This window comes from Hordeum vulgare, chromosome 6H (assembly GCF_904849725.1).
Source record: "Hordeum vulgare subsp. vulgare chromosome 6H, MorexV3_pseudomolecules_assembly, whole genome shotgun sequence".
Taxonomy (NCBI): domain Eukaryota; kingdom Viridiplantae; phylum Streptophyta; class Magnoliopsida; order Poales; family Poaceae; genus Hordeum; species Hordeum vulgare.
In genome coordinates this window covers 116,991,314-117,018,185 of record NC_058523.1, presented here as the reverse complement: position 1 = coordinate 117,018,185, position 26,872 = coordinate 116,991,314, and the positions used below count along the sequence as shown (strand labels likewise).

At 39.4% G+C, this 26,872-nt stretch overlaps 1 pseudogene; it reads right to left on the bottom strand.

Moving 5' to 3' along the window:
- Positions 1-26,872, bottom strand: part of LOC123405194 — an 82,074-nt pseudogene that overhangs the window by 22,965 nt on the left and 32,237 nt on the right.

The following is a 26,872-nucleotide window of genomic DNA, read 5'->3' as shown; positions in this document are numbered from 1 at the left end:
ATACTCTTTGGGTGGTGAACCCTTAATAAAGATACGAGGTTATCATAACAATTGAAATGATCGATATGGTTGACTAGAGGGGGATTGAATAGGCAACCAACATTTTTAAGCTTTTCTTAAACAATTTAAGTTTAGAAACAAATAGGTTGTCTAGATATGCAAATAAGTGAGCAACATATATGATGCTAGCAACTAGAATAACAAGTAAATAACAAATACATGTAAAGATAAGAAGTAACCACAAGTGGAAACGATGAAGATGAGGATTTGTTTCCGAAGTACCTTCCCTTTGAGGGGAAGTACGTCTCCATTGGAGAGGTGTGGAGGCACTATGCTCCCCGAGATGCCACTAAGGCCACTGTATTCTCCTCACGCCCTCACACAATGTGAGATGTCGTGATTCCACTAGTGGTGCCCCTGAAGGCGGCGAGTGAACCTGAGGGATCAATAGAAGACATGTCTAGAGGGGGAGGTGAATAGACTACTTTTAAAGATAAATATCCTAGCCTAACCCAATTTCAAGGAAGGTAGAAATCTGGTAGTTATAACAAGTCAAGCACACCCTACACATACAGTTCTAAGAGTATAGCAGCGGAATGTAAAACATGCAAGTGTAAAGTAGAGGAGTAAGGTAGGGAGATCAAAGGCATGAGGTTGACTAGACAATTTTTGGCATGGTTCCGATAGGTGGCACTAACATACATCCATGTTAGTGGAGACTTCAACCCATGGAGGGTAACGGCTGCGAGAGTCAACGGAGGGCTCCACCCAAAAGGGTTCCATGAAGAAGCGACCTTGTCTATTCAACCACGACTTCCGTACATGGAGGACTAGCCTTAATCACGGTAGATCTTCATGAAGTAGGCGATCTCCTTGCCCTTACAAACATCTTGGTTCAACTCCACAACACAAAGTAGAAGGCTCCCAAGCGACACGTAACCAATCTAGGAGGCACCACCCTCCAAAAGGTAATGGATGTGGTAGATCAATGAAATCCTTGCTCTTGTGCTTCTAAAGATTGTTTCCCCGACACAAAATCACTCTCTCACAAAATATGCATGGGTAGGAGAGATTGATTTCGTGGAAAGTTGTTTGGGGAGGCTAGAGATCAAGTTTCAAATGATTGGATTGGAATATCTTGGTCTCAACACATGAGTAGGTGGTTCTCTCTCGGAAAATGGATCTGGCAATGAAGTGTGTGTTCTGAGTGCTTCTCCCACGAATGAGGGGTGGGTGAAGGGGTATATATAGGCAACACACGAAATCCAACCGTTACACACAAAGTGGCAAAATCGGTGACATCGAAGTGAAAAACTCGGTGGTACCGATTGGCACAAAGGTAGCAACTGGTGAATCTCGGTGAGACCGATATATGAAACTCGGTGGCACCGAAAAGGTGGCTAACGGTTAGATGGCCAAACTCGGTGGCACTGATACTCAAACTCGGAAATTCTGATTTTGTGTACCGAGGCACCCGAAAGTTGGTCACCCAAACTCGGTAGCACCAATATGGATTTGTTTGCACTGATTTGGTTGGAATTACTAGGGTTTCTGTTTGAGGTCAAACTCGGTGGGTCCGAAATGTGAAAGTTGGTGACACCAATTTTTTTTTTGACCGGCTACTGTAGGGAAAACCCCCCACAGCCATTTCCTGTATTGCAACTATGAAAACTGTATGTACAAGAGATGGTATAAATTGTGTGACACCAAATTTGAGTATGTAGAATTGGACAGAATGGATATGTGGGAAAATGACTAAGTATTTTGGTGGCTAACTTTGAGCACTTTGAGCAATCAATTCATTTAACTACATCACCCCCTTTTAATAGTATTGGCTTTCCTATGGACTCAAAAGTGATTTCTCACAAATATAAAATGAAGAGTCTTCTAGCTTGAAGCTTGAGCCAATCCTATTCCTTTCTTGCATCAAGGGGCATCTCCACATAAACCTTTATCCAAAGCTCTCCATTGACTATTCCTGAAATATCTAGGTAAAAGTGTTAATCCAATAGACAATGTATGTTTTCATGAATGACCAAAATCACCAAGGGAGCATATGTGCTTTCAGTCTCCCCCTTTTTGGTAATTGATGACAACATACAGTCAATGCTTCAAATAAATATATGCATAAGAATATGACAACTTTGAAAGAAACATGACTAGTACAAGCTCCCCCAAAATGTGTGCAATTCCTTTAAAGGATGGTTGCTTTGGAATGCATGGGCACACACAAGGTAGAAGGACGAGACAAGTCATAGACATCCTGGCTATATGCATCAAAGATATGTGAATGAAGGACTTCCATCTTCAAGACTCTCCCTTGCAAACAATATGTGAAATAAATAAGAGGTCATCATGAACAAGAATATGATACATATACTTACCTTGAGGATCTTGAGCGTCTTAACATAGGAGTAGACTTGGGAAAACAAATGTTAGATAAGACAAGAGTACTCTATTGTAAAGATGCAAAGAACTTCAAAAGTACCAAGATATTGAAGACATATTGAAGATAAGATTTGATGAAAGGATATGTCTCCAAAGGAACAAGAGCATTTCTCCCCTAAGGATGAATATGTAAGATTTCCACTCCCCGTGAATCATAGCATGTAGATATTGGGAGTAGGTTGGGTAAGATAAGTTCAAACCAATAAACCGATTTTAGCTCTCTCTCCTTAAGATGTAAGGTTTGATATATCTCCCTTCACGTAGATTTCCTTGGAGGTAGACCTTCCTTTAGGAGCATACATCTCCCCGATTGATATTTCTCCCCCTTCTGTGTAAGCTTCTAGGTGATATTTCTCCCCTATAAATAGGTTCATTGAATGGAAGCTTTGATAATAATATTTCTCCCTCTTTGGTATTAATTTCCAAATAGAGTCAGAGGGTAAGGGTTCACTGAGAGAAAGTCATCCTGGATACGTCTCTCTGCTATAAGGGTTCCTTGAATTGGTCTTTTCTCTCCCTTAGATAGTTTGTAGGATTCATCGAATGTTCTCCCCCTTTGATATGGATAAGCGTTCCTTGAACTATCTCCCCCTATGATAGGGATCCTAGATGATTCTCCCTCTTATATTGTATTGGCTCACTAAGATTTTTCTCCCCCTAGAAAAAGAAAGCTAAAAATGGATTTTGTCTCAGAAAATTTTCAATACAATGTTAGGGTGCAATGAAACATGGGATCATTTGTAATCTCTCTCCCCCTATAAAAAAAGTCCAGAAGAAAATATCATAGCAACTAAGTCTGTTATAATATTGGATTCACCAAGGCAAAGTGATTCGGTAGAACAGATAATGGGATTCAGGCCTCTGGAAGAAATCGGTTGGACCGCGTTTCCCAGATCGGTGAGACTGAGTTCCAATGAGTATCAACTCCTTAACTTAAAACAGGCTGATCGACAGAATTGTTTCAAGATTCCAATTGTAAAATATATCAATTGAGAAAGTCAAAAAAAAGGTAGCAAATAATTTTTTATTTATTTTGTAAAATATACATACATGTCGATGAGAGTCGAATGGTTCCAAAAGAATATGAAAGGTGAAATGTGAACCAAACAACAATCTCCATCTAGATGTGGGGCGGTGACTAGGTCGCCTATATTAGAGTATTTGACTTGAGGAGTCAAGCAAGGATGCTTGATCATAGGTCATACTCATTATTAAGCGCGAAATGGGGTTACCATCTTTTGATTAAACATTTCAATGTCTTCATATCACTTGAGTTTCTTTACCCCATAAATTGGTGTAGAGTTTTATCAAGGATATGAGTACATATCTTCAAATGATGTTGATGACGTAGCATGTAGGTTAACTTGTTGTGGATGCTCAAAGTTGATGAAGATCATCTTGAGTTGGGAGCTATCGATGTCATTTTGGTTCACTTTTCACCTACAATGGTTAGTAATGCAAGGACGAACATAATATATCCAAATGACATTAGTGAAGTTCAATATCATAGAATTGTCAAGGATATGATTTTGTTGTCTTCTTCCTCCATCTCTAAAGAAAAGGTTGTTGATACTTGGCCATGTGAAGATTGCTTTTGATGTGAGTTGATTGCAATCTTGTGGAGTGTATTTCTTATAAGTACCTACAAAAGGGTTAGATGCAATACAAGGGAGCATAGTTTCCAAGATATAAGATAGGCATATCAATGGCATCATGGAGTAGGCAATCGAGCTCAGGCCCTTGCATGCATCTGAGTGAGTCTAGCTTAGGTTTGAAGCATAAATGATGTTCAACTCACTCCACAAATGACAAAACACTTTCTCATCAAGTGGTTTGTTAAAGATATCAGCTAGTTGTTTGTCAGTACGAGCATGCTTGAGATCAATATCTCCTTTAGCAACATGATCACGAATGAAATGGTGTTTCACTTGGATATGTTTTTTTCTGGAATGTTGCATAGGATTAATAGGCAATCTTAATAGCACTTTGATTGTCACATAACAATGGAACTTTTGTAACATGAATGCCATAATCCTTAAGCATTTGAGTCATCCAAAGTAATTGAGCACAACATGATCCACAAACAATGTATTCAGCTTTGACAGTAGATAAGGATACCGAGTTTTGTTTCTTGGATGATCAAGAGACAAGAGATCTCCCAAGAAATTGACATGTACCCGAGGTGGATTTTCTGTCGACCTTGTCTCCGGCATAATCAGAGTCGGAATAGCCAACAAGATTAAAAGAAGATCCCTTGGGATACCATATGCCAAAGTTTGGTCTATGTATAAGGTATCTCACTATCATTTTCACAGCCAATAGATGACACGCTTTTGGTGCTGCTTGGTCTCGGGCACACATGCAAATGCTCAACATGATGTCAGGACAGGAGGAACATAAATATAGCAATGAACCAATTATTGATTGATAAACCTTTTGATCAACTCGTTTGTCCTCCTTAGTGAGGTCAAGATGTCCACTAGTAGGCATGGGGGTTCTCATACCTTTGCATTCTTGCATGTTGAACTTTCTGATTAAGTCCTTGGTGTACTTGGTTTGAGAGATAAACGTACCTTCTCTCGATTGTTTGATTTGCAATCCAAGTAAGAACTTCAGTTCACACATCATGGACATCTGAAACTTCTGTGACATCAAGTTTCCAAACTTTTCCCTAAAATGTGGGTTAGTAGAACCAAAGATAATATCATCCACATATATTTGGAAAACAAATAGTTCTCCACTAACTCTTTTGGTGAATAAGGTTGCATCAATTTTACCAATCTCAAAGCCCTTTTCAATGAGAAACTTCGTTAGGCATTTGTACCAAGCTCTAGGGGCTTGGTTAAGACCATATAAAGCTTTACAAAGTTTGTAGACATGATCAGGTTTTTTAGGGTTCACAAAACTAGGAGGTTTTTTAACATAAACTTCCTCCTCAATTTCTCCATTGACAAAGGCACTTTTGATATCCATTTGGTAAAGAGTTATATCATGGTGATTGGCATAAGCTAGAAGAATGTGAATGGCTTCAAGTCTAGCAACAGGAGCATAAGTCTCACCGTAGTCCATACCTTCGACTTGCATGTATCCTTGGGCTACGAGACATGCCTTGTTGTGTACTACTTGTCCGTCTTCATCTTGCTTGTTCCGAAACACCCATCTTGTACCAATGATATTCTGCTCGCCTACAGGATTTTCAACAAGTGTCCATACTTCATTCATCTCGAAGTTGTGTAGCTCTTCATGCATGTCATTCACCCAATCCGGATCTTGAAGGGCTTCTTCAAACTTCAAAGGTTCAATGCTAGATATGAAAGAATAATGCTCACAAAAGTTAGCTAAACGAGATTTGGAGCGAGCGATTCTCCCGGTTTTTATGTCACCATAGATTCGATTCAACGGATGATCTTTGTCCACTCTTGTTCTAACTCTTGACAACTTATTCTTGTTGGATGGTGGAGCTTCTTCTTCATCATCACCATCATGAACGTTGTTGTTTACGTCATTATCTCCTTGAGGTGGTGGTGAGGAAGGTTGAGGTGGATCATCACGATATTCTTCTTCCTCTTCTTCATCATGTCGTGTACCGCTTGTGGATGCTTCCATTTTGTTTTGTGGTTCGCTTTGACGCGAAGTAGGAGCTTCCACTTGAGTTGATGAAGTGCTTTCCTTCACCTCCATGGGACGAATCTTGCTAATGGACAAGTCTTTTATAGCTTCCGAAGGTTCCTTATCTCCTACATCAATTGGCAATTGTTCGACTTGCGAACCGTTAGTCTCATAAAACTTCATATCTACCGTCTCTTCAACTTTTCGAGTGAAGTTGTTGTAGACACGGCAAGTGTGAGAGTTTGATTCGTAACTGAGTAGGAAACCTTCATAAGATTTAGGTGCAAATTTAGATCGATGAGGCTTACCAACAATATAGCACTTAGAGCCGAATACCCAAAAGTATCCAACTTGGGGTTTGTTACCGGTGAGTAGCTCGTATGTTGTTTTACCTAGAAGCTTGTGCAGGTAGAGTCGGTTTATGGCATAGCAAACAGTTTCCATGGCTTCTGCCAAATTTTTTTTCGAGTCTTGTAGTCGTCAAGCATCATTCTCGCCATCTCTATGAGAGCCGGGTTCTTCCTCTCAACAACTCCATTTTGTTGAGGTGTGTTTGTCGCCGAGAACTCATGTGAGATATCGTCTTCATCAAGAAAAGTATCCACATTAGTGTTCTTGAACTTTGTTCCGTTGTCGCTCCGAACCTTCTTGATCTTCACTTCAAACTGATTTTGAGCTTCCTGAGCAAAGTTCTTGAAGATCATTTGTACCTGCAACTTCTCATTAAGAAAGAATACCCATGTAAATCTGGAAAAATCATCAACAATGATTAAACCATAAGAATTTCCACCGAGGTTCTTGTAAGCATTGGGACCAAACAGATCCATGTGAAGCAGCTCGAGGGGTGTTCTAGTAGTCATGATGTTCTACAAAGTCTTGACAAGCACTACAAAGTCTATCTTTGTCAAAGATAACATCTTTAACACCAAGAATATGATAACCTTTGATAAGTTTGTCAAGGTTACACATACCTACATGTCCTAACCTTCTATGCCATAACCAACCTTTAGAAGATTGCAATAAGAGATGTACGGGGTTTGGATATTTTAGAGAAGTCAATAATGTATGGATCACCTCTACGGAAACCGGTAAAGACAATTTTATGGTTGTCGCTGCGAAACACTCGGCATTCAACTTTCGTAAATAGCACATCGAAACCAAAGTCTGCTAGTCTATATATGGAAAGAAGATTGTAGCGAAGGGATTAAACAAGCATGGCATTTTGAATGGAACTATCATGAGATACGACCACCTTACCAAGACCAAGTACCTTACCCTTCGAGTTATCTCCAAAAGTCACATACCTTCGAGGTCCATGGTTTGGTGTGATCTCATGGAACATGTCTTTATCTCCGGTCATGTGATTGGTGCATCCACTATCGAGAACCCACTCCTTACCACCGGCCATGTAGTCTCTAAGGTTTGCCATAACACTAAGGTTCCTCATGGTCTTCTCATACTTGATGTGAAAGTCCTCATCTTCATTGTAGTAGCCATGCTCCACATAATCATCATCGGATGAAGTTCCCTCATAAGAAACAAGAGTTTCATAAATTTTTTGAATATGACAACATTCATGTTTATGCATTAGAATGGCTTAAACAATGATATTGTTAATATTAATGACATCTCCTTTGGCACGCATGAGGTCACGAAGCTCAAGTAGGCATTTATCAAAATTAGGATTGGTTGGCTTCATTTTGTGAAAGGCAATGCATTTGTGGACAATGATATCAAGATTTTTATAGGAATAATTTGTATATCTTTTCTCTAAGTCTTTCCACAAGGTATGAGCACACTCAAAGTTTTGCAACTGATTAAGCACGTTCCTTCATAATCCTCTAATGATTAGATTGACAGTGTTAAGATTACCAAGCATATCAATTTCATTATCATGAGAAGGATGTATGGGATCAATGGGAGGCGCATAGGGATATTCAATATACTTGTGCAAATGGAACTCATCAAGTATATCAAGGATTTCATCTTTCCATTCTCTGAAGTACTCCCCATCGAGAATATGCACTCTACAACTAAAAATCCCGGAACTAGTGACACTCATCTTCCTCCAACGGTGATTAAACAAAGGTTTTGGAGACCTTGCTCTCATTCCAATTGAGGGATCAATAGAAGATGTTTCTAGAGGGGGGTGAATAGACTACTTGTCAAGATAAAATTTCTAGCCTAACCCAAATTCAAGGAAGGCAGAGATCTGGCACTTATAACAAGTCAAGTACACCCTACACATGTAGTTCTAAGAGTATAGCAGCGGAATGTAAAACATGCAAGTGTAAAGTAGAGAAGTAAAGTAGGGAGATCGAATGCATGAGGTTGACACGGCGATTTTTGGCATGGTTCCGATAGGTGGCGCTATCGTACATCCATGTTAGTGGAGACTTCAACCCACGGAGGGTAACGGCTGCGAGAGTCCATCGAGGGCTCCACTCACAAGGGGTCCATGAAGAAGCGGTCTTGTCTATTCCACCATGACTTCCGTCCACGGAGGACTAGCCTTACTCACGGTAGATCTTCATGAAGTACGCGATCTCTTTGCCCTTACAAACATCTTGGTTCAACTCCACAACACGAAGTAGGAGGCTCCCAAGCGACACCTAACCAATCTAGGAGGCACCCCCTCCAAAAGGTAATAGATGTGGTAGATCAATGAACTCCTTGATCTTGTGCTTCTAAAGATAGTCTCCTCAACACAAAATCACAGTCTCCTCAACACAAAATCACTCTCTCATAGAATATGCATGGGTAGGAGAGATTGATTTGGTGGAAAGCTATTTGGGGAGGCTAGAGATCAAGTTTCAAATGATTGGATTGGAATATCTTGGTCTCAACACATGAGTAGGTGGTTCTCTCACAGAAAATGGATCTGTCAATGAAGTGTGTGTTCTAAGTGCTTCTCCCATGAATGAGAGGTGGGTGAAGGGGTATATATAGGCAGCGCACAAAATCCAACCGTTACACACAAAGTGACAAACTCGGTGACACCAAAGAAAAAACTCGGTGGTACCGATTGGCACAAAGGTAGCAACTTTTGAATCTCGATGAGACCGATATATGAAACTCGGTGGCACGAAAAGGTGGCTAACGGTGAGATGGCCAATCTCGGTGGCACCCATACTCAAACTCGGAATTTTGATTTTTTGTACCTAGGCACCCGCAAGTTGGTAACCCAATCTCGGGAGCACCGATATGTACTCGGTTGCACCGATTTTGTGGGAATGGCTAGGGTTTATATTTGAGGTCAAACTATGTGGGTCCGAAATGTGAAAGTTGGTGACACCGAATTTGAGTATGTAGAATTGGACAGAATGGATATGTGGGAAAATTACTGAGTATTTTGGTGGCTAACATTGAGCACTTTGAGCAATCAGTTCATTTAACTACCTCACCCCCTTTTAATAGTATTTGCTTTCCTATGGACTCAAAAGTGATTTCTCACAAATATAAAATGAAGAGTTTTCTAGCTTGAATCTTGAGCCAATCTTATTCCTTTCTTGCATCAAGGGGCATCTCCACATAAACCTTTAGCCAAAGCTCTCCATGGACTATTCCTGAAATATCTAGGTAAAAGTGTTAGTCCAAGAGACAATGTATGTTGTCATGAATTATCAAAATCACCAAGTGAGCATATGTGTTTTCAGAACCTTTACAAACAAGGTTGGGGCAATCTCCACAACTGAATTGGAGGCTCCCAACGATACCATGAAGCTTAACCACAATGGAATATGGCTTCGAGGTGCCCTCTTCTGTCTAGGGTGCTCAAACACCCAAGAGTAACAAGATCCACGAGGGATTAATGGCGGGGGAACGACTTTTATCTTGGTGGACGTGTATATCAAGGCCTTCTCCTCTAAACCCTAGAGCATCAACAATGATTGATGGCTAGGGAGAGAGATCAAACAAGTTTGAGCTTAGGAGGAGCAATGGAGCTTGGAGAAGAAAAAGGTGAAGTCTCCTTGAGAAAGAAGACCGCTATATATAGTGGGAGTAAATATGGTTGTTATTCTGCCCAACATCACAGCTAAGCGGTAGTACCATGCAAGGGTGCGGTACTTCCGCTTGCACGGAAGTACCGGCCACCACAGGCAAAAACACACACCCGGAGAGGCCGTAGTTCCGTCCGAGCGGTACTACCGTCCGACTCCAAGCGGTACTTCCACTTAAAGTTGACGCTAGGGGCACCAACACCAGATGAATAAAATAAGAAGAAGATGGAGCACTAGGGTAGGGTGGCAGTACCGCTGGAGCGGTACTATCGCTACCTCCAAGCGGTACTTCCGCTCAAAAATAAGAAAGGTCCTGACGATACCAAACGCAAAATATAATCGACAATGAGACCGGCCCTGGTGGGCAGCAGTACTGCTCGAGTGGTACTACCGCTCCCCAGAGCGGTACTTCTACTCATATAACATCTGGGAACATCAGGAAGGCTCCATTTCTTAGGGAAATGTCTGGGGTGCAAGAGTGTGAGAGATTGTTCCGCCCAACCTTTCTAAACGCGAATCCTGTCTTGATAGTATGGGTTTACCTATGACTCAAGTCCACCAACACTAAATCAATAGCTAAGCACCATTTTCTCTTTCAACAACTGAGGGGAATATAACCGTCTCCTGCCAAATGATAATTCTCTAAAATTCTAATGCACATGATTAGTCCGCGAGGGGCATCGTCATCAGCCACCAAAACTGCTTAGGATAAATTGTGCTCTTATAGATAGACTTTCACTTTGTGAGAGAAAGAGTTGCAAACAAGCAGTTGGATGTTAGATTTATATCTTCCAAAGACCAGATTGCAGATGGGTTCACCAATGCTTTGACCATAAAAGGGTTTGAAGAATTTCGGCGTAATCTCAACTTAGAGTCATTGTGATTAAGGGTGAGTGTTGAAATATTATGTAAACGACTATGTTAGCCTTGTGCTACACGTCTAGGAGTAGGAGATAGTTAGGGATTCTCTATTATCTCTTTATCTGTCTATCCCTTCTTCTCTATCTTGTGTAATCTCCTTATACGGTTAGAGATCCTAACCGAACCATCCTATACCCTACAAGAGATGCCTCTCACCACAATCAATATAAACCACACGGGCCTCCTATTTGGAGGTTGAGACACTTCACCAAAGTAACGGAACATTGGATCATTGTTTGAATAAAGTTTGTAATATAATGATGGTTTGGACCCACTATGATTCCATTGTACACTCTAAGGAATATAAGGTTCATGAGACAGTGTCTTGTCGGCGATATATCAACGACATACATACTACACTATGTAGTGGTATGTAGGGTCACTTCATTGAGTTGGGTCGAGGATCCCCCTAAGCCTGTCATAGGTGGGCCTCATTCGTCTGGACCAAAAGATTCAAGAAGGAATAACACGAAGACTTGGCATATACTCCAAGGCATAAAGATAGACCTCGGCATGTCCACCCTTTAGGCATGGCTGACCATACTATATAAACCGAGGTGCCAGGATTGTAGAGATGACTTATACACATCTGACCTCATGGTAGATCACCTATACTTTGTACCCCATCCAAAAAGAAGAGAGAAATTAGCTGATTATGCCAAATGTGCAAGGCGGGTATTCCCTCTCCAGCAGCATCGACATTATCCAATGAAAATCCCATAGTCGCCCTTATGTGAGTTCTCTCTAATGTTAATGCAAGCAACATGCCCTCAAATTCATCACGTTGTGATTCAATCAATGTGTGTTCCACTTCAATATGCTTGATAATGGAACACAAATTAATCGTGTAATAGACACCATCTAAAATAAGGCAAAGTAAAAAAGAGCATCTGACAAGGTCCAACTAAACCTTACCCTGGTTCTACAAGTTGCAATAATAGATTCTATTTCACGATCAGGACTTTGGCTGGATGGAAAAGTAGGTGGAACCCATCTAAAATAACATATTTAATACAAAATTGTCAGATCATCGATAAACATGATTACAAACACATAACTCCACTATGCACCGCTATTACCTTCCACTTCATGTAATCATGATTAATGGTCGTGTTCACCATCGTTGTAACGTATCGCCCTGCGTTCCAATGTCACAAGAATTTATATTAGTATCATATTGGCATAGTCACCACCATATATCATGTGGTTTGCATATGTAAGAGAACATCTGTCTGGTTCCTAAAACGGTTTTATTTTCAAGCCAAACATTAATAGACTACCGAATTTTACAGAACAAGCTCATCCGGACATACTCCGAAGGTCAAAGAACATAAATTCCATTGAACTGAATAATTCTCCATTTGGACCAATTATTAGGTTCTCTCTTTCCATAACATATACACACATAAAATGTCATAACAATAAACAAAAAATAAGCACGTGTATTGGAACTAAAGATAGCACATAAAGACAGCTTTACTATCACCACATTAACAAAATAATTGAGATTCAATGGATAGAACATAGACAGTCTCCTATTGTTAGATCATAGAGAATATAACATTGAAAATGCATTAGTACAAATACCAATGGATACCTCAGAGAACGAGTATAACCGTCAAACATAGTATGTGTGTTCTTTTGATTTGAGAACAAACAAGAAATTAAATAATTCTTTTCCTCGTCCTCTTTCTATTATAGCTTGTTCAAAAGCACATTCCACTTCAAGTACATGCATGACCATTGTATCAATCACGTGCCGAAGACGTGAATCATCTCACAGAGCAACCATTATATCAGGAACATTTGGAGTAAGCACATGTTAAACCAAATGAATCAGCAAAGTGATATTTCATAAGGATATTTGACTACAAAACTAAAATGCCAACATCCTTACCGATGAAAAACTTATTGGATTATATCTAGGCTAATGAAATACTATAGAACACATCTCGCAAAGTCACATACAAAACAGTTCTAGTAAAAGAAGGTTTAGAAGTTTCATATTAAAATTTTGACCAAAAATAGCACCCTTCTCGTTCAGTTATTAGGAGGAACTGGTTTACTCACGAAGGCTCCAATATGTACAAATTTGTAACACAAATTTTGAACCTACCAAATTCAACCTACCAACCTACCAAATTCACATTTTTCTCAAACTAATTATTTTCCAAGTAGTCATTAGGAAATATTTAATCATTATTCCTAATGATGAACACATGTGGAAGTACTACAAAATTGATGCAACACACAGTAGACGAAAAGATATTCCAAAAGCTAATTCGTATGAAACAAGGGAACTCAGAATTTTCTCTTGTGCCATAGAATTCAAGCACTTGTGTTTTCTGAAAATAATAATCAAAAATGATACTATGGCTTATTATGAATAATGAACAATTCCTTCATCCTTCAAAAGGTCTCAGTGAAAAACATGCAATTTTTTTGAATGATATTTCTTTATTGTAATGATGATATGGATAGTAAGACCACAAAAAAAATCCAATTCTGAGGTTTATTGTGTAATAGATGGAACAGGTGGACCTCCAAGACCAATTATGATGACAATACCACCCTGACTAACATAAAAATACAAAATATCATCAACAACTGACAAAAAACACCAAAAACATGCAATCTACTTGCTACTTGCAACTTCGAGGAAAATTACAAGAGTTAGGTGCCCTTAGGAACTTTGGGATGAAAGTATCAACCTCCTTGTTTCTGATTTCCATGCGTCCTGGAGGAGGAGCAGACATTGCTTGTGATGGAAGAGCAACAGATTTTCCCCACCTATTCTTCATCTCATAGTCATACACAACGACACCTAAGATAAATAACTTAGTAAACTGAAAGCAGGAATACAAGTAGTACTTCAAAAGTAACGAGTGCATTTCAAGCTCCTATTACATGATACACACTTTATGGAAGTGCACAGTAACCTTGCATTTCATCCTTGGCTGCATGTCCTTCTGCTCTATTCATGAATGCAACAAAGCCACAATGCCTTTGACTTTTGTGTTCTTATTTTGTTCGAGGCCACATGATCTTGATGCTCGCAATTGGTCCAAATTGACCAAATTTCCGCACAAGAAAATTCGCATCCACCTAACAACATACAATTTATATTGCATGGTTAAGCTAACCATGATGCATGTACACTTAAAATTATGTCTAGACACAACTAGTGGGGAAATCAACCTTTTGGCGAGATATTGCCAACATATAAATTTGTTGTTTGAGGATCCCCATCACCAAATGATCCTCGCAGTCTCCCACTAGGATCAAATTCATCTGGTAGTTCATCAAAACGGCTAGAGGCATGCAGGAAATGGCTTCGGGTCGGTATTTAGGTTTTAAAAAATGGTTGTCAGAAATCACTGACCAATCGGTCAATGGAAAAGACATTAACCAATGAATGTCTGCATAGAGATTTCGGTCTGGTCATCGATCCTGACCGAACCGACCCAATAGATTGAGACAAAAGAGGGGGTGACTTTCGGGCATCCCCAAGCTTAGACGCTGAGTCTTCCTTAGAATATTACCTTGGGATTCCTTGTGCATCCCCAAGCTTAGGCTCTTTCCTCTCCTTATTCCTTTGTCCATCACGATAACACACAAAACTTGAAAACTTTAGCACACAAAACTAAATAGAAACTTCGTGACATCCCTTAGAATAATAAACATATCAAATATTTTTGGTAATTTTATAAATTGATTCAAATTTTATTATTGCATAAGGTACTGCATTCTAACTTCTCCATGACTTATACCCCCCGATATAATCCACAACATCATCAAAACAAGCATACTTTGCAAGCAAAAACATAATCTGTCTAAAACAGAACAATTTGTAATGATATAGTTAAGTACCATATTTCTGTAACTCCAGAAAATCTGACCAATTAGGTGGACCTAGGAAATTTTTATATCTATACTATGTAAAAAATAGATCTAAAATATGTTCTAGTAAATTCAAATAAACTCTGCACTAGACGCTAAAGTTTCTGTTTTTGCACTACATCAATTTTAGTATTATCCAAGCCATCCCAAATGCTTTACTTGACACAAACACTAATTCAAACACAAAAACATAATTACTTCAGAGGCAAAAATCATGTTATGACACACACAAACATAAATAAATGATAACTATTGGGTTGTCTCCCAACAAGCTCTTTCTTTATAGCCAGCAAGATAGGCTTGAGATTTCAATGATGCTCACATGAAAGATAATAATTGAAGCACAAAGAGAGAATGATATATCATGTAAAATACACATCTAAGTCTAACATACTTCCTATGCATAGGCATTTTATAAGTAAACAAATTATCAAGACAAGAAGTATCTAGCATATGTATGTAGGAAAGCATTAACAAATTGAGCATCAAGAGAGGTAAGTGAGTGACATGAAAATTTCTTTAACCATATTTGCCCCTCTCATAATAATTACATGTAAGATCATTTTTGAACTCAATAATATAGCTATCATGAAAAATACTTTCTCCATGATCCACATAGATAAAAAAATTATAGTCATCCAAGATAGTGGGATTAACATAAACTACAATCATGACCTCTCCAAACGCACTTTTATCAAAGATTTCGTAAGATTGATTATTATCCAAAGTAGTGGGACCATTATTACCTAAGGTTTACACTCTTCCAAATCCATTTTTAGTAGTATTGTAAATATACTTATCAATAATAGATTCATCATGAAGCTCAGAATTCTCAAGATCACAAGAAAAATCATGATTATCACCCCAATCATGATCATTAGAACAATTGATATTCATAGAATTTGTACTAACAAAATTGCAATCATGCTTTTCATTCAATAAATGTATCCAAATAGCATTTTAATTATGAGCTATTGGTTGACAATAAGAAACAAGTTTAAAAAGATTAGCAAGTGGATGAGTATCCATTTATCTTAAACTTTTGCTTTTACTTCCTATTATTAAATGTCAAGATAAAGATAGCATATCTAGGCAAGTAAACTAGTGCTACTTCTTGAGCTTGCGTTGGTTTTCCCTTGAAGAGGAAAGGGTGATGCAGCAAAGTAGATAAGTATTTCCCTTAGTTTGTTGAGAACCAAGGTATCAATTCAGTAGGAGGAACAAGCAAGGCCCCAATCGTAGTACCTACACAAAAAATCAAACACTTGCACCCAACGCTAAAAAAGGGTTGTCAATCCCTTCAGAGTTATATGCAACGATGAGATCCGATAGAGATAGATATAAAAGATTGCTAGAACTAAAAGTAAAATAAAAGTAAATAAATAGCAGAAATATATTTTTGGTATTTTTGGTCTATAGATATGAAAGTATAAAATGGAAAATAGACCCGGGGGCCATATGTTTCACTAGAGGCTTCTGTCATGAAGGAAAATAATACGGTGGGTGAACAAATTACCGTCGAGCAATTGATAGAAAAGCGAATGTTTATGAAGATATCCAAGGCAAGGATTATGCATATAGGTATCACGTCTGTGTCAAACTAACCAAAATGATTCTGCATCTACTACTAGTACTCCACACATCGACCAACTCACGCCAGCATCTAGAGTATCAAGTTCATGAAGAACAGAGTAACGCATTAAGTAAGATGACACGATGTAGAGGGATAAACTCAAGCAATATGATGAAAACCACATCTTTTTATCCTCGATGGCAACAATGCAATACGTGCCTCTCTACCCCTACTTTGTCGCTGGGTGAGGACAACGCAAGATTGAACCCAAAACTAAGCACTTCTTCCATTGCAATAATTACCAATCTAGTTGGCCAAACCAAACCAATAACTCGAAGAGACTTGCTAAGATATGAAATCATGCATATAAGAATTCACACAAGATTCAAATAATATTCATAGATAATCTGAACATAAACCCACAATTCATCGGATCTCGACAAACACACCGCAAAAGAATATTACATCGGATTGATCTCCATGAAGATCATGAAGAACATGGTATTGAAGATCAAAGAGATAGAAGAAGCCATCTAGCTACTAGATATAGACCCATAGGTCTGTGCTGAACTACTCACGCATCATCGGAGGGGCAATGGAGTTGATGTAGATGCCCTCCGTGATCAATTCCCTCTCCGGCAGATTATCAGAAAAGGCTCCCAGATTGGATCTCACGGGAACACAGGCTCTCGGCGGCGGAAAAGTATTTTTGTTGTCTCTTTTTGGCGATGGGGGAATATTTGGGAATTCGTAGGACGAAGATTAGGGTTAGCAGACCTACAGGGGGCCCACAAGCTAGGGGCGCCCCCCTAGGGTGCGCCGTGTAGGCTTGTCGTCTCCCGGCAGGTGTCCTGCCCCCTTCTCCAAGTTTGGCACGTTTCTTCTGGTGCAAGAAAAATCATTTCGTAGACTTTATTTTGTTTGGAGTCCGTTTAATATTCCTTATCTGTAATACTCAAAAACATAGAAAAAACAGAAACTGGCACTAGGCTCTAGATTAATAGGTTACTCCCAAAAATAATATAAAATAGCATATTAATGCATATAAAACATCCAAAACAGATAATATAATAGCATGGAACAATAAAAAATTATAGATACATTGGACTAAATTCATAACCTAACCCAATTACCGTGCTATTTAAAGAACTCTCAAAATAATATAAGTGAGGTATGAGAGTTTAATAATTTCTATAAAATAAAACACCGCCGTGGTCTAAAATATATAAGTGAAGCACTAGAGCAACATTGCCTAGCTCAAAAGATATAAGTGAAGCACATAGACTATTCTAATAAATTCACGATTCAGCGTGTGTCTCTCAAAAGATGTGCGCAAAACGAACGATTTTGGAAAACTAAGAAGTAACGACTCATATAATACAAGACGCTCCAAGCAAAACATATATCATGTGGTGAATAAAAATATAGCCTCAAGTAAATTTACCGATGGATTGAAGACGAAAGCGGGGATGCCTTCCGAGGCATTGCTACTGCAACAAAAGACCTTCCAACGGCGCGAGAAACAAGCGTGCTGACGGGAGACTATTCTTGTCTTGATACTCCTCAGCAACGGCACCAGAAATCTTTCTGCTACGGCTACGCCTTTAGGGACTTCCTTGGCAAATATGCAAAGGATTCCCCCGTGGCCTTGGAGCCTTGCGTTGGTGTTCCCTCGAAGCGGAAAGGGTGATGTAGCATAGCGGCGGTAAGTATTTCCTCAGTTTTGAGAACCAAGGTATCGATCTAGTGAAGGATTATCACAAGTACCTGCACAAACACAAAGAGCTTGCACCCAACGCTATGAAGGGGTTGTCAATCCCTTATAGATTGTTTTCCAAGTGAGAACTGAAAGCAAAAAGAAACAAAGCAAAATAAAAAAGAAAGTGGAAACGATAGGTGTGAATAGACCCGGGGGCCGTAGTGTTCACTAGTGGATTCTCTCATGAAAGCAAGTAAACGGTGGGTGAACGAATTACTGTCGAGCAATTGATAGAACCGCGCAAAGTCGTGACGTTATCTATGGCAATGATTATATCTATAGGCATCACGTCCAAAACAAGTAGACCGATACTTTCTGCATCTACTACTATTACTCCACACGTCGACCGCTATCCAGCATGCATCTAGTGTATTAAGTTCATGAGAACAGAGTAACGCCTTAAGAAAGATGACATGATGTATATGGACAATCTCATATCTACGATAAAAGCCCATCTTGTTACCCTTGATGGCAACAACATGATGCGTGCCTTGCTGCCCCTTCTGTCACTGGGAAAGGTCACCACACGGTATGAACCCAAAACCAAGCACTTCTCCCATTCCAAGAATCATAGATCTAGTTGTCCAAACAAAACCCAAGACTCGGAGAGACTTACAAGGATATCAAATCATGCATATAAGAAATCAGCAAAGACTCAAATATATATCATAGATAATCTGATCACAAATCCACAATTCACCGGATCTCGACAAACACATCGCCAAAGAGGATTACATCGGATAGATCTCCATGAAGATCATGGAGAACTTTGTATTGAAGATCTAAGAGAGAGAAGAAGCCATCTAGCTACTAACTACGGACCCGTAGGTCTGAAGTGAACTACTCATGAGTCATTGGAGGGGCGATGATGTTGATGAAGGAGCCCTCCAACTCCAAAGTTAACTCCGGCAGGGCACGGGAAAGGGTCTCCAGAGGAGATCTCGGGGAAACGAAAGCTTGCGGCGGCAGAAAAGTGTTTTCGTGCATGCCCTGATTTTTTTTGATTTTTAGGGAATTTATAGGCCAAAGACCTAGAGCAGGGGAGCGCCAGGGGGGCCACAAGCTTGGTTGCCACTGCCTCCTCCCTGGCCGCGGCAACAGGGCTTCTGGGCCCCCTGTGGGCCCACTTGTTTGGCTTTCAAGCCTACCGATCTTCTTCCGTCCTGGAAAATTTTATTTCGGGGATTTTATTCCGTTTGGACTCTGTTCCAAAATCAGATCTGAAAAGAATCAAAAACACAGATAAACATGAACTGGCGCTTGGCACTAAATTAATAAGTTAGTCCCAAAAAAGATAAAAAAAGGTAAACAAAACATCCAAAGTTAACAGGATAACAGCGTGAAACCATCAAAAATTATGGATACGTTTGACACGTATCAAGCATCCCCAAGCTTAACTCATGCTCGTCCTCGAGTAGGGAAGTGATAAAGAATGAATTTTTGATGCTTTCATGCTACCTAGCATAGATGTCCTTTGTAACTCCTCTTATGTGACGTGAATGTTCAGATCCATTAGATTCAAAACAATAGTTTGCTATTGACGTGGAGACAATAATACTTCAAGCAAACTAGCAAGGTAATCATGAACTTTCAAAATAACAAGGCCAAAAGAAAGTTATCCCTACAAAATCATACAGTCTGGCTATGCTCTATCATCATTGCACAACGAATTTAAATCATGCACAACCCCGGTATTGGCCAAGTAATTGTTTTCACACCTTTACTTTCTCAAACCTTTTCAACTCTCACGCAATACATGAGCGTGAGCCATGGTTTTAGCACTATAAGTGTTGTGGAGTGTGGTGGAGGTTGCAAGACAAACAAGGAGAAGATGGTCACATTGACTAGGCATATCAATGAGCTATGGAGATGCTCATCAATAGATATCAACGTGAATGAGTAGGGATTGCCATATAAATGATGCACTATAGCTAAGAGTATGTGAAAGCTCTTAAAGAAAACTAGTGGGTGTGCATCCAACTTGCTTGCTCATGAAGACCTAAGGCAATTTTGAGGAAGCCTATAATTGGAATATACAAGCCAAGTTATATAATGAGAATTTCCCACTAGCTATATGGTGGTGACAAAACGAGAGACTCTCAATCATGAAGATCATGGTGCTTAATATGCACAAGTGTGGAAAGGTGGTAGCATTGTCCCTTCTCTCTTTTTCTCTCATTTTTTTGGATGGGCTCTTTGGCCTCTTTTTTTTATTTTTATTTTTTATTTTGGTGGGCATCTTTGGACTCTTTTATTTCCTCACATGGGACAATGCTCCATCAATGATGATCATCACACTTACAACTCAAAATTAGAGCAATGATGACTCTATATGGAATGCCTTCGGTAGTGTACCGTGACAATGATCTAGCATGGCATAGACATTAATGGAAACATCATGCTAGATATCTTACGATCATGCAATGGCAATGTAGACGTGGTGGCACATGTCATGGTGGTAGTTGCATGGCAATATATCTCCTAATGACTTTGAAAATGCCATAGTAGGTAGGTATGGTGGCTGTTTTGAGGGAGGCTAATGGTGGGTTTTCTGCACCGGCGAAAGTTGCACGACACTAAGAAGATAGTGATGGTGGAAGGTGAAAGTGCATCTAAACCATGCACTCAACATTAGTCATGAAGAACTCATATACTTGTTGCAAAAGTTTTATTAGTAATCGAAACAAAGCATTCAACGCATACTCCTAGCGGAAGGGTTGGTAGGTATAAACCATCACGCGATCCCGACTGCCACACAAAGGATGACAATCAATTGAATAATCATGCTCAGACTTCATCACATAGCGGTTCACCATACGTGCATGCTATGGGAATCACTAACTTCAACACAATTATTTCTATATCGACAACACCTTACTAACTAACTTCAATATTACCATAACCACAACTCAAAACTAGTTGAGATGAATCAAACTTCTCTAACTATTCATTGCACATGAAGGTGGAAGTTTTCATATCCCTTTGGATAACTACCCCTTTTGAGACTACTTTCATAGCATAGATCAACTACCAAGCCACGCACCGCCGAGCTCTAAAAGATATAAGTGAAGCACACTGAGCAAAAGCAACTAGCTCAAAAGATATAAGTAAAGCACATGTGAGCTGAATTGTCTAACCAAAAGATATAAGTGAAGCTCGACAAAATCACGGTGAGTGCATGTCTCTCTCTCTAGGTGTGCAACAAGGATGATTGTGACACAACAAAAATAAAAGACTCCTACGATACAAGACGCTCCAAGCAAAACACATAACATGTGGTGAATAAAAATATAGCCCCAAGTAACGTTACCGATGGATTGAAGACGAAAGAGGGGATGCCTTCCCGGGGCATCCCCAAGCTTAGGCTTTTAAGGAATCCTTGAATCATCTTGGGGTGCCTTGGGCATCCCCAAGCTTGAGCTCTTGCCACTCTTTATCTTTTTGTCCATAAGAACTTCACCCAAAACTTGAAAACTTCACAACACGAAACTCAAACAGAAACTCGTGATAACATTAGTATAAGAAAGCAAACCACCACTTCCTTAGGTACTGTAGAAAACTTAAATTCTACTTATGTTGATGTTGGGTTACTATATTTTCAATCTTCCATGGCTAATACCCCCTGATACTATCCATAGTTTCATCAAAATAAGCAACCAACACAACAAAAACAGAATATGTTAACAGCAGACCAGTCTGTGGCAATCTGTATACTTCGTATACTTCTGGTACTTAAAATTTCTGAAAAATTACGAAAGTCTGAAGAATTTGCATAGAAATCAGCATAAAAAATAATCAACTCAAAATCTCTTACAGAAAAAAAATGAAAATTCTTTTCGTGAGAAGAAAGTTTTTGTCTTTTCCAGCATGACCAAACGATCATCCCCAAGACTAATCATAACGGTTTTGCTTGGCACAAACGCAAAAAGAAACACAAAAAACACAATCATAACAGAATTATGAAAGTGTGGAAAACACAAAACATAAAGAAAAAGGATGGATTCGTTGGGTTGCCTCCCAACAAGCGCTATTGTTTAACGCCCTTAGCTAGGCATTGATAATTCAAGGATGCTCACACAAAAGACAAGAATTGAAGCAAAACGAGAGCATCATAAAGCATGTGAAAATCACATATAAGTCTAACATAATTCCTATGCATAGGCATTTTATAGGAAAACAAATTGGCAAGACAACCAATAGTTACCAAATGCAAGGAAGAAGAAAGAGACAAAGTCAATCTCAACATAACGAGAGGTAATTGGGTAACATGAAAGTTTCTACCACAATATTTTCCTCTCTCATATCAATTACATGTGGGATCAAATTCAACGATATAGCTATCACAAAGGATATTCTTTTCATGATCCACATGCATGCAAAGTTGACGCTCTTCAAAAATAGTGGGATTACCATCAACTAAAGCCATGACTTCTCCAAACCCACTTTCAATAATATTGCAAATATCATATTCATCATGAGGCTTAAACAAATTTTCAAGATCATAAGAAATATCATCACCCCAATCATGATTATTGCAATAAGTAGTGGTCATAGCAAAACTAGCATCCCCAAGCTTAGGGTTTTGCATATTTTTATCATGATTGTCACTAATAGAATTTATAGTGAAACCATTGCAATCATGCTTTTCATTCAAGGAGCCCTCGTGAATCACTTCATGAATTTCTTCATCACGATTTTCAGATTCACACATCTCAAGCAAAACTCCATAGAGAAAGTCAAGTGTATCAACTCACTAGCAATTGGTTCCACATAAGTGGATCTCTTAAAGAGATTAGCAAGTGGGTGAGGATCCATATCAATAGATTTTCAGCAAGCGAAGATGCAAGCATATTGAAGGCACGTAGCACACAAGCAAAGGAAAGGAAAACTAAAAAGGCAAACGAAAAAGGCAAACAAAAACGGCAATGGAGAAAGGCAAATGAAAACGGAAAATGTGAAGTGGGGGAGAGGAAAACGAGAGGCAACTGGCAAAAAAGTAAATGCAAGAGATGAGTTTGTGAGACCTACTTGGATAGATCTCTCCTTCCCCGGCAACGGCGCCAGAAATACTTCTGCTACTACAACAAAATACCTTCCAACGGCGCCAGAAACAAGCGTGCTGACGGGAGACTATTCTTGTCTTGATACTCTTCAGCAAATGTACCAGGAATATTTCTGCTACGGCTACGCCTTTAGGGACTTCCTTGGCAAATATGCAAAGGATTCCCCCGTGGCCTTGGAGCCTTGCGTTGGTGTTCCCTCAAAGCGGAAATGGTGATGTAGCACAGCGGCGGTAAGTATTTCCCTCAGTTTTGAGAACCAAGGTATCGATCCAGTGAAGGATTATCACAAGTACCTGCACAAACACAAAGAGCTTGCACCCAACGCTATGAAGGGGTTGTCAATCCCTTATATATTGTTTGACAAGTGAGAACTGAAAGCAAAAAAGAAACAAAGCAAAGTAAAAACGAAAGTGGAAACTATAGGTCTGAATAGACCCGGGGGCCATAGTGTTCACTAGCGACTTCTCTCATGAAAGCAAGTATACGGTGGGTGAACGAATTACTGTCGAGCAATTGATAGAACCGCGCAAAGTCGTGACGTTATCAATGGCAATGATTATATCTATAGGCATCACGTCCAAAACAAGTAGACTGATACTTTCTGCATCTACTACTATTAATCCACACGTCGACTGCTATCCAGCATGCATCTAGTGTATTAAGTTCATGAGAACAAAGTAACGCCTTAAGCAAGATGACATGATGTAGATGGACAATCTCATATCTACGATAAAAGCCCATCTTGTTACCCTTGATGGCAACAACATGATGCGTGCCTTGCTGCCCCTTCTGTCACTGGGAAAGGTCACCACACGGTATGAACCCAAAACCAAGCACTTCTCCCATTGCAAGAATCATAGATCTAGTTGGCCAAACAAAACCCAAGACTCGGAGAGAGTTACAAGGATATCAAATCATGCATATAAGAAATCAAAAAAGACTCAAATATATATCATAGATAATCTGATCACAAATCCACAATTCATCGGATCTCGACAAACACACCGCCAAAGAGGATTACATCGGATAGATCTCCATGAAGATCATGGAGAACTTTGTATTGAAGATCCAAGAGAGAGAAGAATCCATCTAGCTACTAACTACGGACCCGTAGGTCTGAAGTGAACTACTCACGAGTCATTGGAGGGGCGATGATGTTGATTAACAAGCCCTCCAACTCCAAAGTCCCCTCCGGTAGGGCATCGGGAAGGGTCCCGAGATGAGATCTCGCGGAAACGGAAGCTTGCGGCGGAGGAAAAGTGTTTTTGTGGATGCCCTGATTTTTCTGGATTTTTAGGGAATTTATAGGCCAAAGACCTAGGGCAGGGGAGCGCCAGGGGGGCCACAAGCTTGGTTTCCACGGCCTCCTTCTGGCCACGGCAACAGGACTTGTGGGCCCCCTGTGGGCCCACTTGCTTGGCCCTCAAGCCTCCCGATCTTCTTCCGTTCTGGAAAAAATTATTTCGGGGATTTTATTCCGTTTGGACTCCATTCCAAAATCAGATCTGAAAAGAGTCAAAAACACAGAAAAAACAGGAACTGGCGCTTGGCACTGAATTAATAAGTTAGTCCCAAAAAAGATAAAAAAGGTAAACAAAACATCCAAAGTTGACAAGATAACAACGTGAAACCATCAAAAATTATAGATACATTGGAGAAATATCAGGCATCCACAAGCTTAGGCTCTTTGGTATCCTTGAATATGCCTTTTGGTGCCTTGGGCATCCCCAAGCTTTGGCTCTTCCCACTCTTTATTCCATAGTCCATCAAATCTTTACCCAAAACTTGAAAACTTCGCAACACAAAACTTAACAGAAAACTCATGAGATCCGTTAGTACAAGAAAGATAAATCACCGCTCTAGGTAATGTTGTGAACTCATTACTTATTTATATTGGTGTAATATTTACCGTATTCCAACATCTCCATGGTTCATACCCCCCGATACAACCCACAGATTCATCAAAATAAGCAAACAACACAAAGAAAGCAGAATCTGTCAAAAACAGAACAGTCTGTAGAAATCTATATACTTTGAATACTTCTGTAACTCCAAAAATTCTGAAAACTTAGGAAAATGAGGGAAATTTGCAAGCAAATCTTGTGTAAAAAATTCAGATGCAAATAACGTTCAAGTGAATTTACAAAATTCCTGGACTGCGAGCAAACGTTTCTGTTTTTCAGCAAAATCAACTTGCAAACACCATAGACCATCCCAAAGGTCTTACTTGGTTCAAGCACTAATTAAAACAAGAAAACACAATTATTACAGAGGTAATAATGTGTGCAGCACTCAAAAACATAAGCAAAAACAAAATCATAAAAATAAAATTGGGTTGCCTCCGAACAATCGCTATTGTTTAACGCTCCTAGCTAGGCATAATGCAAAAGATCTAGGTATTGTCTTCTTTGTTATGCAACTCATCGATTGCACACTTGTGAACCCTAGGAAATCCTTTGGCTTTATCAATTATCATAATCCTAGGCGAGAAATCCAGAAATTCACTAGTAGTAATAAGTTGCCTAATAATGAAGCTAGGGTGAACGCTTATCATCCTAAGATCTTCATCGCCTTTTCTAGAGGATTCACCCTTATTTTTAGGAACATAAACAAACTTGGGAGTCTTAGGTGGATAATATTTTGGAGTGGTTTGAATAGAGGCAAAGGAGGAACCCAAGTTGGTAATAATGTCCTCTAGCCTTCCAATTCTAGAAGAATCTTGATCCGTTTTTTCATTAACTATGGGTTCCTTTTCCCTTAGGTTTTTTAAAGTAACTCCTACCTTAGATCCATATTGAGTAATATGATTAAGAATATTTTTGTCCATGTTTTTAGTGAGCTCAATGGTAGCAATTTTATGTTCAATAGCATCAAGCCTTCGCGTCAGATGTTCCATAGTTAAGATTGTTTCATTAACCATGAGTGGGGGTGAACCTACCAAATTCGTCATAGCATTATAAGAATCAAAGGTATGGATACCCAAGAATTTTCCTCCCATCATGATATCCAAAACATATCTATTCCAAGGAGAGACACCCACATAAAAATTGCGAAGTAGAACGGTAGTAGATTGCTTACGAATAGATCTATTTTGAGCATTGCAAATTCGATACCAAGCATCTTTTAAGTTTTCTCCATCCCTTTGCTTAAAATTAAGAACTTCATTCTCGGGAATACTATAGATAGTATCAAGGCTAGACATGAGTTTAAACGATCTAACACCCAAGCAAATGAAAAGCAAATGAAAAGGCGAACGGAAAAGGGCGAATAAAAAGGCAAGTCTTTTCGGTATTTTTTGAAAATCGTTTTAGAAGTGGGGAGAGAGGAAAACGAGAGGCAAATGGCAAATAAAGTAAATGCAAGAGATAATTTTGTGATGGGCACTTGGTAGGCTTGATCTTGCTATGAATCCTCCCCGGCAACAGTGCGAGAAATCCTTCTTGCTACTTCTTGAGCTTGCGTTGGTTTTCCCTTGAATAGGAAAGGGTGATGCAGCAAAGTAGATAAGTACGTCCCTCAGTTTGTTGAGAACTAAGGTATAATTCTAGTCGGAGGAACAAGCAAGTCCCCAATCATAGTACCTACACAAACAATCAAA